The 14,634-nt window shown below is 41.0% G+C and overlaps 1 long non-coding RNA gene across 2 annotated transcripts in view; it reads left to right on the top strand.

The window, feature by feature from the left end:
* Positions 1 to 11,208, top strand: part of LOC132367087 (uncharacterized) — a 155,821-nt gene extending 144,613 nt beyond the window's left edge. The window contains exon 18 of one of the 2 annotated variants that reach the window (XR_009503675.1): positions 10,877 to 11,208. This is a non-coding gene — a long non-coding RNA (uncharacterized LOC132367087). Of the gene's footprint in view, positions 1 to 8,417; positions 8,454 to 10,876 lie in introns of those variants that run through there. The other variant, XR_009503674.1, reaches the window with a different exon arrangement.
* Positions 11,209 to 14,634: the final 3,426 nt, after the last annotated feature.

The following is a 14,634-nucleotide window of genomic DNA, read 5'->3' on the forward strand; positions in this document are numbered from 1 at the left end:
AGTGTCTACTTCTTGATCTGGGTGCTGGCTGTGGAGTTTTCATCCAGCTGTATGTTTATGATTTGTGCATGTATCTGTCTCTCATATTTTAATAAAAATTTTAATTTAGAAAAGTTCCCTTTGTGAAACATGTTTCTCTGTGGCACTGACAGAAATGGGGAGTGTAGGTTTGACTCAAATGAATTTCCAGCTTGACTGATGCTCTTTTGCCCACTCAGAGCAGTGTTTCGTGGCAGAAAGGAAAATTAAAAAAAAAAAAAAAAAAAAAAAGGAAAATCTCTCCCATACAGAGTTTAGCATTTGCTTTAAATGTGATACTCAATGGTGTCAGCAGGTGTTAATTTGGATAGTTTGACTTCGCCACTTGAATTTCGGCAAGCTCAAATAATTTTAGCATGAGTCAGGGTATAAATAAATAGCTATAATTGGAATTTCACTCTTTGCTTGCTATCTTCATCCTTCTGCTTTTAAGGCTTCTGTCACCGATAGGCATAAGCTTATTGGCATGCACACATCAGTCAAACCTTCCATATACTTTGTTGATTCACAGTTCACTGCTGCAGTTTAAAATTGGTTTTTTTCCTCTTGGTGTAAGGATTGTGCTTAATTATCGAAATTAACATCTTTGAGCTGAGAGGGTTTTTTCCCTCCCTTCCAAATCTTAAGGGCTCTAGAAATCCCAGACTAAGGGACATCTTTAAAAACACGTTTTCTTCTCTTTAAGCAGATCAATGTGGGAACGGAGCCTTGAACCCTTGTCTCTCAAATCATTGCAGCCATTTCGGCTGTGGCCTTCTGCAGCCTCCACGCTGGAGCCCCTCCAGCCATCAGTGCGGGAACTCACCGAGTTTCTCTCTCAAGTTCTGTAATAAAGGCCTTTCAGTGTCTGCACAGATGGGAATTATGCCACCTTCTCATTTCACATTTCCTGCACTTTTCTTCCTAAGCACTCTACTGCCCAAAATAGAATCACCGTTTTTTAAGTCCATGTGTAGGAATTTACAGGGAGAATGGACAGGGTCTCTGGAGCTCCCTAGAATTATCACACCCTGAAGTAATTTTCCTACTGGCTACGAGGTAGATAAAGGATTCAGAAGGATGCTCCAAGTGTCTCTCAGAGAACAGCGTGGATTTTCTTTCGGGGGAATAGTTGGGGAGGAGCCCATCGCGAGGCAGGGCATTAGTGCTGACTCCGTGGACAACGAGGATACAATAGGACAGGGGCCTATGCCAGCCCTGCCACCCATGAACCCCCTTCCTGAGTCCTCTGCTCTCCTGAGGTCTCTTCCTGATGGGATATATCCTTCCTCTCTTTTTTTTGGGGGGGGGGGAGTGTTCCCCAAGGGATCAACTCCCCTTACTCCTCTCTGCCTAGTTGAATTATCTCCATCCTTTAAGGTCTTGTTCAAATCTCACCTCCTCTGGGAAGCCTTCCAGGATGACGTCAGCTAGAAGTGATTTCCCCCTTGTTGGAATTTTTAGATCCCTTAATGACTGTACATTCTGGGGGTGCCCACACGAAATATAATTTACAGCAATAATAAATATTAACTGAGTACTTATGTGCACCAGGCATTATTCTTGCCACTTTACTGATATAAAGGCAGAATACCTTACAATGACTCCATAAGTTAGGCTGTATTATTATTCCCATTTTACAGATGAGGATCCCAGGGCCCATAGTGCTATCGTAACTCCCTTATCAGATTAGAAGCTCCATTTACCATCTCTTTGACTTACTGACTTGTCTCTTTTTCAGCACAAGGCTTAGGGACTTGCAGTTGGTAATTGTTCACCTCATATTTGTCCATTTAATTTTGTGCTTAAAGGACTTGAGATCATGGAAATAGCATTTGAAAGTCATTTCTGTCATATATGCTACCTTTCCATTTCTGTCAACATGGAGGATGGTGCAGTGGAGTAGGTGAGACTGATAAAAAATCGTAATAAAAGAAAAAAGATCTCATTTCATATGTACTGTACGTCAGGTACTGTGATAAGTGATATATGTTTACTCTCTTTCTTCTCAGCTTTTTCCCCCGCAAAGATCAGAGAGAGGTTGCAAAATGCTTGCAAAATGATCAAATAAGTAGATGAAGGCATTTTAGCAAAAGGAATATGAATGCAGGAAGTCAAACAGAATCCTGGGTTCAGTCATTACCCAAGAATGCATGCCCTGAGGACCCTCCTTTGGAGGTGAACCACAAACTTGGCTCTAGGCCTCCTAGTGTTTATGACAAAAAAGGACACACAATCAATTACAACACTCATATTGCCTTTGAGATAAAGACAAACCAGCTATTCAGAGGAAGCACACATAAATGTCACATCAAATAATTTCCTATTACAATTCTCAGTGCAGGCCAGTCTCATTTTACTGAAGGGCAGAATGGTAAAATCCATTCGAGGAAGAGACAGAACTATAGGGTCTAGCTATGCAGTCTAATTTGGTTTAAGACATTCATAGACTGTACACATTTCAGGAAATTTTCTCTCAAGTGGGCTCCATACTGTCTGCTCCAGACAATTACCTTTCCACCTTCAACTAAAAGCTGAATAGGAGTTTTGGTTTAACACCTATTAACACTCTGTAAAACTAGCACGCCCAGGAACAGATTTTGGAAAACCTAGTTGTACAGGCAACATAAATCTTTAAAAATTGAGGTTTTCAGTGGGGAAAATGAAATGCAAACTCCTTTGCATGATTTATGATGCTTTTCACAACCCAACCTCAACCTGCTGTTCGAGACCTAATTTATTCCCACCCCTCACCCTTCACCATCTTTGTTTAGCCCAAACTACATAGAGTTCCACGAATATACTCCATGCTCTCACTCATTGAGACCTCATAGATGCTTCCTGAAACATCCTTTCTTCTCTCCCTTATCCCCTGGCTTCTCTGCCTACTGGGGCTTGAAGGATGTCACCTTTTCTGATTCCACCTAACAATTAATCTTACCCTTTACTACACTTCCATAGCACTTTGCTTCTATCATATTTTATTATCCCCTTTTGTTAGCTTCTTTGATTTTTCTGCCAAACTGTGACCTCCTCCAGGGTGGAATGTGTCTTATTTAACTTTTTATCCTAGCACTGGGGACACAGTCTGACCTGGATTTATTTCATCAAATATTTATTGAGTGCTTCCTGTACTGACAAAGCGGGGACAATTTCCATCCTGCGATACTAAGTAAAAAAACATGAGTTACTCCATGGTGACCCAAATATGTTTCCACTATTCTCTGAAGCCATCCAGTATTGTGTAGATGGATTGCTCAATATGGCTTGATTAGAAAAGGATGACCCAGTAAATAGGTTGAACCAGAAACTGATTCTACTGAACTCTTATTTTTCCTGACTCAGTATTTCCCAGATTTGAAAAGCTCCAAAGGAAGCTGCACTTGTATGTTGCTATTTATTCCAAGTGCCTTCTCTTGTTTGTGTAACATCTGTGATGCCAAAGAACTTTGGAAAATTACACTCGGCATAATGATACATCACTTCATCCACCAATAAAACATATGCCCCTTACAAGTCAAACAGAGCAACCATCCCAGGAGACCTTAACAATTTTACAGCAGAGCTAAGAGGAGGGTCAGAAATTTTAAAAAGCTGTCTACTCCTCCATGATCTCCTGACATGAATAGGAAATTTAAGAACTATGTTACCAAATTTCATTGTCAATGAAACAACCTATTGAATGGAGGCTGTATACAAGTAAGTATTGTGCAAATCTGACCTTATTTCTGGACTTCCAGAGCATTTAATCAGCCGTCCATTACAAAAACCCATATTGTGGCCATTCAGATCCACATAAACACTGTGCAAATATGAGACTGTTTCCATAAATGGGGTTCCAAAAATGTGTTGAGCAGGCAATGGAAGCACTTTAGATACAGAAATCAGAACCACTATTGGAATTTACTTTACATCAAATTGTTTATACTCTAACTAGCCTAACAAAGTTTCTTTTGCTTTAAGTATATACTCAAAGTAGAATGACACTAGTAATATTTGTTAGAAAATGTTATTTTACTTTATAGAGGATGTTCAATATAACAGAACATACATCTTTAAGCAGAAGCTAGATCTAGTAGACAAGAACGATTAAGTCCAGGACCTTATAAATTCACCATTATTTTTCTATTTTTATTTTCAAAACCTCACCAAATTTATATTGAGAGTTAATTGTGTGCCAGCCTCTGTAGTTGGTACCAGAGAAAGAAAGATGACTGAAATATTCTATCCAGGTGGAGCTTATAGTACATTAGGGAAGACAGACCAGCAAAGATACAATTTCAACATTATATTATATAAATTCTAAGATGCAGGTACTCATGAGTGCTATGGAAACTCAGAGGAAAGGCATTGAGGAGAGGTCACAGAAAGGCTTCCTGAAGATGCTGAGTCTTAGAAAGATGAACAAAGTGAGCACCATTTATCAGATGGAGAAAAAAAGACAACGAAATAAGAGCAGTAAGGACCAAAGACAAGATATGGGATATCCCATAGATTAAGGGGTAGGTGGAGGAAAAGGAGACTTTGAAGGGGATCAAGAAGTGATGAGAGAGAGGTAGAAATAGAACTGGGAGAAAATAGTGCCAGAGAAGCCTGTTGTGGAAAGCAAGAAATTATAGACAGCAACTCAAGGAGAAGGTAATATTCAACAGTAAAGTACAGAGAAAAAGTAGAGAGAAGACATCATTGCTAATTATTAGAGAAATGCAAATCAAAACTACAGTGAGGTACCACCTCACACTGGTCAGAATGGCCATCATTAAAAAAGTCTGCAATTAATAAATGCTGGAGAGAGTGTGGAGGAATAGGAACCCTCTTACACTGTTGGTGGGAATGTAAATTGGTGCAGCCACTATGGAGAACAGTATGGAGATTCCTGAAAAGACTAAAAATAGAGTTGCCACATGATCCAGCAATCTCACTCCTGGGCATGTACACAGACAAAACTACAATTCAAAAAGATATATGTACCCCTATGTTCATAGCAGCACTACCTACAATAGCCAAGACATGGAAACAGCCTAAATGTCCATCAACAGATGAATGGATAAAGAAAACGTGGGGTGTGTGTGCAGGTGTGCGTGTGTGCGTGTGTGTATATATATATATATATATATATATATATATATATATATATATATATGATGAAATATTACTCAGCCATTAAAAAGAATGAAATAATGCCATTTCCAGCAGCATGGATGGACAGAGATTATCATACTAAGTGAGGTAAGTCAGAAAGAGAAAGACAAATACCATATGATATACTTACATGTGGGATCTAAAATATGACATGAATCAACATATCTATGAAACAAAAACAGACTCATAGAGAACAGACTTGTGGTTGCCAGGGGGAGAGGGGGTGGAGGAGGGGAGGATTAGGAGTTTGGGATTAGCAGATACAAACTATTATATATAGGATGGGTAAACAACAGGGTCCTACTGTATGGCACAGGGAAGTATATTCAATATCTTAAACAACAGGGTCCTACTGTATGGCACAGGGAAGTATATTCAATATCTTATAATAAGCCATAATGGAAAAGAATATGAAAAATAATATATATATGTATATGTATAACTGAGTCACTTTGCTGTACAGCAGAAATTAACACAACATTGTATACCAACTATACTTCAGTAAAATTTTAAATAAAAAGTAGAGAAAGAGAGGATGGAGCAATGGCCTCACGCTGATGGGAGGCCAAGTATATGGGTCGGAAGAGTTGACCATGAGTACCACTAATCCTCCAAGACAATAGGGAAAGATCCAAGAATGGGAGCAGCGGTAGGTAAACTTGGAGGTGGGAACACCACAGGATGGTATAGTTCAAGCCAGATGGCTTCAGTTTTTGTTGAAGTAGGTTACAAAGTCACATCTGCTGGTAGTAAGGACACTGAGACTGGGGAAAGGCCTGAGGGAAAATGGTAGCTTGGGAACATCAGAGAAGTAAGTAGAAGGAGAAATATCACTGATGGCAGGGGAGCACATTGGGTTTGAGATGCCTCTCGTTTTCATGGTTGTGATTTTTTCCACCTGCAAGCAGAAGCCCAGGAACAGAGGCAGAAAATAACAGCAAACATTTATTGAGCATTTCCTATGTACATGAAACTTATCTTAGCACCTCTACATATTGTGGTTAGCAGAATAATGACCTTCTAGTAATGTCCACATCCTAACCTCTGGAATCTGTGAATTTGCTACATTATATGGCAAAGGGGAATTAAGGTTACAGACGGAATTCAGGTTGCTGATCATCCAACTGCAAAATAGGGAGATCATCCTAGATTATATGGGTTATGTGGGCCCAATATAATAAGGGTCCAAGAAGTAGAAGATGGAAGTGTAAGAGAAGATCAGAGTGATGTGAAGTGAGAAGGACTTAACCTGCCGTTGCTGGTTTTGAAGAAGGAGGAAGGGGCCCTGGGTCAAGGAATGTGGGTGGCTTCTAAAAGCTAGAAAAGGCAAGGAAATGGATCCTACCCTCTAGCCTCTAAAAGGACTGCAGCCCTGCTGACAACTTGATTTTAACCCCTGAGGCTCTGCCAGACTTCTGATCTACAGAAATGTAAAACAGTAAATTGTTTTATTTAATTTTTAAAATGTGTGGTAACTGGTTACAGCAGCAATATAAAACTAAAACCTATATATGTTTTCTTTTATCCTTCACAACATTATTTTATAGTTGGGCAATTTGGGGAGTTGATCCTGTTTATTGACCTAGATGTCATGAAGGAGGTGGGGACAAATCTTGAGAAAGAAATGTTTCCAACTTGCAAGGCGTCTGCCTCAAGGGAAGCCTTTGTATTTTTAGGCAAGGAATAATGGACCACTTCTGAAGGCCCAGACGGTTCAAGGGATTCTGAGGACTCAGAGTACTCAATTCTTCCATCTAGATGTCCCCATTCTATGCCCCAGTATCCCATGCCTTGACTTTAGCATATGAGATTTGGTGGGCTACATATTAGGGCTTCTCTGTAATTTTTCACAATCAGGTCCTGGGCCTGATTTTCAGCCCAATCTGCCTTCTGCCTGTGGTAGTGCAGGATCTCTTTAAGTCCGTGAGAGAGGCCTCTTGAGTTGCACATTATGCCCTGAATAAGTGGTTGGTTTGGTTGAGGCTGCCAACTCCACAGCCCTTATAGTTACCACTGGACTTTATCTCTCAAGTATTAGCAAGTTTGCAAATGCCAGTATCCCATCCCACCTGGCCTCAGGTGAGATGCTTAGTAATTGTGATATTACACAGCATACTCACCTTAAATGTCACTTCACCTAAATCCTAGGGAGTCCTTCCTTGACTGTTCAGTCTAAAACCTCATAAAATTCACCATCCCTACACACTGTTTCTTTTATAATATGTATAACACTGTAATTATTTTATTTTTGTATGTGTCTAAAATTTATTGTTTGTACATCCAGATATAATGAGACCTTTTAAAATTCAGTGCCAGTTCAAGGCTTGGCACAAAATGGACTCAATAAATATTTGCAAAACAAATATCTGAATCTAATTCACTGAGCTCAAGTGTATTAACAATGCAGTATATGTGAAAAACATTTTAATTGTAAAGTATTTTTATCTGTACCAAGCACTAGATGAAAATATTTCGTAATGTTCAAAACTGTGCCTTGGTGGATCAGTGATTTGATGCTACACCAAAAATAGCAGTACTTGTAGGAACTTTATGGATATTTATTACATAACGATGTTTCAAATGCCCACATCCATAATTTTTGCAATATTTTTTGAAATGTGTCATTTTATCTTTAGAAAATGAATTATGTGCAAAATTCGAGTTGTGAAAAACTGCCACATTTTGGGGGTTCCGAATATGTAAATAATTATATATAAAGTGAGTGATTACTTTCCCTTTACCCACCAGCCAAATTGTTTAAATTCCTTTGAGGCTGGAGTTAAAAGAGAAAGGCAATATAGGACTGAAACTAATACACCTCTGAAATGCCAGTCACAGAGGCACCAATCAGCTTTGAGCCCTGACTTAATTGAGCATTGGATATGTGTAAGAATGAGTTACTTGCCACTGTCACATGATTTGTATCTATAATCAGAAAAATATGAGTCAAATTTCAGGTGCATATTGACATTCTCCACCCTGTTGAAGGAAGCCACAAGCTATCACTTAATGTCCATTTCTCTCAGCCACCTAGAACATCAAATCAAGAAGCATCTTTGCAAGGCTCAGATTTTGAACTGTAAAGTGATACCCAAATCATCTAGCTATTACACAACTTGGGCAAGGGGAAATTAACCAAGCAGTAGATTTTTAAAGGAGAGATTTGGCCTGCATCTTTTATACATGAGTTGACGGGGACTTATGTTGAAAACATTTTCCAGAAACAAAATCCTTTGTGACTATAATTCTTTCAACAGTTTAATGATAATTGCCCTGAAGTCATCATTAGAAATACATAGAGGACTTCCATGGTGGAGCACTGGTTAAGAATCTGCCTGCCAATGCAGGGGACATGGATTTGAGCCCTGGTTTGGGAAGATCCCACATGCCACGGAGCAAGTAAGCCCATGCACCACAACTACAGAGCCTGCATGCTGCAACTGCTGAAGCTCACGTGCCTAGAACCCATGCTGTGCCACAAAGAGAGGCCACCGCAGTGGGAGGCCTGTGCACCACAATAAACTGTGACCCCTGCTCACCGCAACTAGAGAAAGACCATGCACAGCAGTAAAGACCGAACGCAGCAAGAAAGAAAGAAAGGGGGGGAGGGAGGAAGGGAGGGAGAGAGAGAGGGAGAGAGCAAGAGAGAGAGAGAGAGAGGAAGGGAGGGAGGGAGTGAGAAAGAGAGAGGAAGGAAGGAAGGGAGGGAGGAAGGGAGGGAGGGAACAAGAGAGAGAAAGAAAGAGAAAGAGAGGAAGGGAGGGACAGGAAGGGAGGGAGGAAGTGAGGAAGAGAGGAAGGGAGGGAGGAAGGAAGGAAGGGAGGGAGCAAGAGAAAAAGAAAGAGAGAAGAAGGGAGGGAGAGGAAGGAAGGGAGGGAGGGAGAAAGAGAGAGAGGGAGAGAGGGAGGGAGGGAGTGAGAAAGAGAGAGGGAGAGAGGGAGGGAGGGGGAGAGAGAGAGAGAAAGAAAGAAAGAAAGAAAGAAAGAAAGAAAGAAAGAAAGGAAGGAAGGAAGGAAAGAAGGAGAGGAGAGGAGAGGAGAGGAGAGGAGAGGAGAGGAAAGGAAAGGAAAGGAAAGGAAAGGAAAGGAAAGGAAAGGAAAGGAAAGGAAAGGAAAGGAAAAAAGAAAGAAAGAAAGAAAGAAAGAAAAATAGAATGGGTATGCTGGCTTCTATAGCACATGAAATTTCTAGGATCAATCCCAAGTCCACCTCCTTATAATAGAGTGCTAGCTCTCACAAGCACAGGGCCTGCTTCTCATACTTTATTTAACAAATTTCCCAAACAACACTCTTCTAGATTATTTCCATAGGAATACAAGAAACAAGTTATAATTCAAGGATTCAATAACTGGCCGGGTGCCTTAGAGTTTCATGCTTTCCATTTCACATGGGGTTCAGATAGGAAAGAACACTGCTGGCTATCACAATCTGAGCACATACCATGCACCAGTGGTATCGCCTGTATTATCTCATCTCATTCAGCCCTCTCTATAACATCCTGACATGATTTTTCTAAATGTTGGTGACAAGGAAACTGAAACAAATCATCAATGGACACAAAAGTAGGTATCAGAGCAAGGATACAAACCCAACTCTAATAGGCTCCAAGGCTCACGCTCTTTCAACCATATCATCTGCTCTTCCTACCAATGTTAAGGCCAATGCTTACTACTGGCCTGCAAAGAATGCTCCCAATTTTTGAATCTAAATTCAGCTCCCTGGAGAGTTTTCTCTCAGTGGCTCACAGCAGTATCTATTGACAGCACCAGCCAAATTAGTGGTGTCCTTAGGAAAAGCCCAGTTGAGCCTGTTCCCATCAATGCCTACTGTCAGCAGTTGAAGTTGGTTCCCACTGAATAGTATACCCTGGAGCCTTCTGTAGCTGGAACTCTCAGCAGCAGCAGTTGCTCTTAGAAGTGGTGGTTTCCAATTGTAGGTCGCTTAAGCTGCCTTCTAGCCATCTCTCCTAGCAATGAGACCTCTTGCCAGTGAATAGGCAAATTATCATCAGGGTCCTCTATGGGCTTTCCAGTCTCAGGTAGCCATGACTACCCAATAAGTGATTATGAATAAAGTCACATCGCTCTTTGGAGAACACTATTGCAATTTCAATGCAAATTTCCACTCAGTGTTATACTTTGGGTTGTTCCTTCAGCCATATTCTATTTTGCTTGAGGCCAAGAAGTACTCAGCCTTCTCTTAATCTCCAAAGGGAACTATTCTCCAAGGAGAGAGGAATAGAGAACCACTTACTCTCTTCTGGAAGTACTGGATTCAGGTTATTTAAAGATGGACTGCTGTAAAAATCTGACTCTCTTTTCTTGGAGGCACAGAAGCATCTAAACAAGTCAAGACCCCAAAAGAGTACAAGAAATTCCTTAGGTAGTATTCAAATGCGGTACTATTAGAAACCCAGTCTAATGCAGGCTACATACTGAATGTTTTTCTTTCTCTTCAGCTTTCTATGATAAATGATCTCTCTTAGCTTAAATGAAAACCTTTATTTGATTGAACTGTCTCTCTGGTTACCAACCAATCTCTCTGTAGCCTTTTAGCGTTTACATTCTGGACTAGAGATGAACCTGCTTCAATTCTGCTATTTCCTCATCTGTTTGCAATTTGATTTCTTTCCCCCAAATTCTAATATTCTTGGATTCTAATGTAGGTGATTCCAATGACCTCTTTAAGTCCTCATTTTCCTTGCTCCCTCTTTAGAACTTTCCAGGAGAGAAACCAAGATCTCTGGCTCTCAGCACCATCTCAGCACCTTGAAAAGCCAGCAACCATCTCACTAGTCACATGAGGGCACCATCTTGGAAGCAAATCCTCCAGCCCTCTGCTAATCATCATTACCCACCAGCTACTCCCCAGCTAACACTGCATGGAGGAGAGACAAGCCTTTCCCAGGAGTCTTGCCCAAGTTGAAGATTTATGAGGAAGAGGGAAAAAATGCTATTGTTTTAAGCCACTGTTTTAACTAAACTATATGACTTTAACTCTAAAGGGCCTGACTGTCCTCTGAATCCCACAGTACCACTCATCTGTCATTGAACTCTGCTATCTTGAGTTAGAAATTATTTTTTCTTGTGTTTAGAGACTACCTTACCAACTCAGTAATTAGCTTCTTGGAGACAGGTATCTTAGACTACATTTGTGGAGTTTGCTGTATCTTGTAGCACAGTGACTTTTGAGGTAGTAGATACTCTATAAATATTTCTTGGCTAATTAAATCAGAGATTATGTGTTCTATAAGATAAAATAATTTCTTACTGTGCCAGTTCGGCAAACATGAGATATGGTGTAGAGCAGACATATTACAACCTACCCAGACTCAAGGTAGATAAGCACACTGACATTTAAGATACTAAAGTATTTGCATTATAGAAGATGTATATAATCACTAATTCTTCAATCCTCTAAAGTGCTTATTTAATGCTCCACTGGAATTTGATATCCAAATCTTGGAATTTATTTAAAAAGTCAAACCACATTAGAGTATCATCACTCAACATATTTTTTTGATTAATGGGTTACAACACAAATGAAGCAAGTTTGCAGTTAATGAGCTACAAATAATCTATCTGTAAATAATAATTACTACTAATATACAAATTAGTTAGACTTCAGGTTTGTTCTAACTCTTTGTATTTACACTAATTTATTTCCTTTACCCTAATCAGTTAAGTTTCATTTAAAGATAATTGGAGAGAGATGACTTCTGGAATGGCAATATGAAGAGTTCTGCAAACTCACTCCCCAAAAAAACAACCTTAATTGGTCAAAATTATTTTAAAAAACAGTATTTAAAAATACTTTAAACAGTATTTTTTAAATACTTTAAAAATACAGTATTTTAAAAACTATTTAAAAATCTCTGTAAAATGCCCAAGGAAATACAGAAATTGAGGAAACATTTATTTAAGAAAATCTAATAAAACTTGGACAGAACAGTGAGCACCTATGTCACTTGAGTCAGGATCTAGTCCCTCCCTTGCCCCTCCCCCATGGTTCAGCACAATGGAAACTCCACTTCAGAGAGGGCTCCCTCTCTACCAAGCTACCAGTCAAGCACTAGAATATCTCTCTGGGATCAACAGGCTGCCAACATTTCTCACCCTCCCCTAGCCACCTGCTGCAAAGGCTAATTTTTAGACAAGTGTGATCATGAGGTCAGGGGCTCCCTTCTTCCATCCAGCTCCTTTTGTGGCCCCACTGGTTCTATCCCAGGCAAAGAGGGCTGATAATACTGGGGCCAATTACCCTCACCACAGTTTGCTCATAGAGAGAATATTTCACACTGGGAGAAGAAAGCTGAGAGGACCAGAGGCTACCGCCCCTTCCCATTGCCTTCCTCATTAGAGCAGGAATGGTACTCTAAGAGAAATGGGTCATTGTCCCTGCTCTCAGATCCAAAGCAGTGGCCCTGATATTTTGCTTAGAGGGAGAGGCAGGCCAAAAGAATATGAATTTGAATTGATTTGGAACAGAATGTGGAGAAGTTCAATCCTAAGTGCATTCTCAAAGAACAATGGAGGTTCTGGTGGTAAGCAATTCAGAGGAGGTTGGTAGCTCCATGAAAGCAAGAAGAAAAACTACAGGCCAGCTGGATTACCAGAGATAACGAGGTAAAGAGAGAACTGCTAAGATGAGCAGTCCTGTAGTCAAAAAACACCCGAAATACTGGCCCTATGAAGAGGTCCAAATTTAATTGTATCAGACTGGGGAGCAATATATGTACTAGGACATTATCAATAACAAAAATCAACCAGGAATTAGTAGAGCCTAACAGTTGGATGTAATACCAACAGAGACAAACAGCTTAACAGAGAGATCAGAAAAATAGACAAAGAGAGCCCTACTAAAACCAGTCATCCCAGAGCAACTGTGCCCATGCCTAGCCTGCATCCTCTTAAGAATGACATCAGAGACTTCACAATGCATGAAAAATAGATATCACTAAAATACTCCAGCCAAGTTACTAAACAAATAAGCAAACAAATAGCAACAAGAGGCTGGGGGAAGAGAAATCAGATCCAGAGTTCCTACAATATGTTATAAAAAATGTTCAGTTTTCAGGGGGAAAAAAAAAAGGAGAAATGTAAAGCAGGATAGTATGACCAATATATGGCAGCTGGGGGAGTGGAGGAGGAGAAACCACCTCTAAGATGGCCCAGATGTCTGACTTAATAGACTTCACAACATCCATCATAATATGTTCAAAGAACTAAAGGAAACCATGCATTAAAAAGTAAAGCAAGGGACAACTAGGGCACCTGCCGGACACTGGTGGGAAACCTCGACACCCAAGGAGATGGGAGGAACCCCCAAGCGAACTGGTAAGACGTGGGGGAACTGAGGGGGTAGGAGAGGTGGAGGCCACACAGGGCTGGTGCCCCTGAGAGGTGGCTGGGAGGGGGGAGGGGTTCCCATGCCTGGAGGGACCCTCAGGGGCTCAGATTGGGGGCAGTGCACTGAGCATTTCCCCTGCCCAATTGGCCTGGGAAGACTGCTGAGCTCCCAGGCCAGGTCCTCCGCCCTCCAAGGTCCCCTTCTGGGCCACATTGGTCCCGGGAACATAGGAAGGAGGCTGGGGAAGAGCAGGACAGGCAGGCGGGAGGGGTCCTCCAGGACTAGAGGAGCGAGAGAGGAGCAGAGGGCATTTGCTCTGCCTGCTCGGGCCCAGGGAAGCCTGCTGGGTCCCCGACCCTCTGAGACCAGAGGCACACCTGGGCCCCTTCGGTTCCGTTGAGACTCGGCCCCACCCCACACCCACCCCAGGGCGTTTTTCAGCCCTGTGGGTCCTAAGCATAGGCCCCGCCCACTGCCTAAACCCCACCATTGCATAAGCCCCACCCTCCACAGCCAAGACTTTTTCTACCTTTTTTTTTTTCTTTTTCTCCTCTTTTTTTTACTACTGTGGTTCTGTTTTACCTCCTGGTGGTTGTTTTTTCCTCTATATTTTTATTTTTATATTCTTTCTAACATATCGGTTAGTTTCCTAGTCTAATTTTATTTTTTATTCTTCATTATTGTTCTCTCTTTTTTCTTTCCGTTTTTTTTTTTTTTTTTGGCACACCACATGGCTTGCAGGATCTTGGTTCATGAGCCAGGGGGTGGGCCAAAGCTCCTACAGTAGGAGCTCCGAGTCCAAACCACTGGACTAACAGAGAACCTCAGACACCAGGGAATATTCATGGGAGTGAAGTCTCCTGGAGGTTCTCATCTCAGCACCAAGACCCAGCTCTACCCAATAGCCTACAAACTCCAGTGTTGGAAGCCTCAGGCCAAACAACCAGTAAGACAGGAACACAATCTCACTCAATAAAAAAAAAAAAATCAGACAGCAAAAAAATATGTCACAGATGAAGGAGCAAGGTAAAAACCTACAAGACCAAATAAATGAAGAGGAAATAGCTAATCTACCTGAAAAAGATTTCAGAGTAATGATAGTAAAGATGATCCAGAATCTCGGA

The sequence above is a fragment of the Balaenoptera ricei genome, chromosome 6, assembly GCF_028023285.1.
Source record: "Balaenoptera ricei isolate mBalRic1 chromosome 6, mBalRic1.hap2, whole genome shotgun sequence".
NCBI lineage: Eukaryota > Metazoa > Chordata > Mammalia > Artiodactyla > Balaenopteridae > Balaenoptera > Balaenoptera ricei.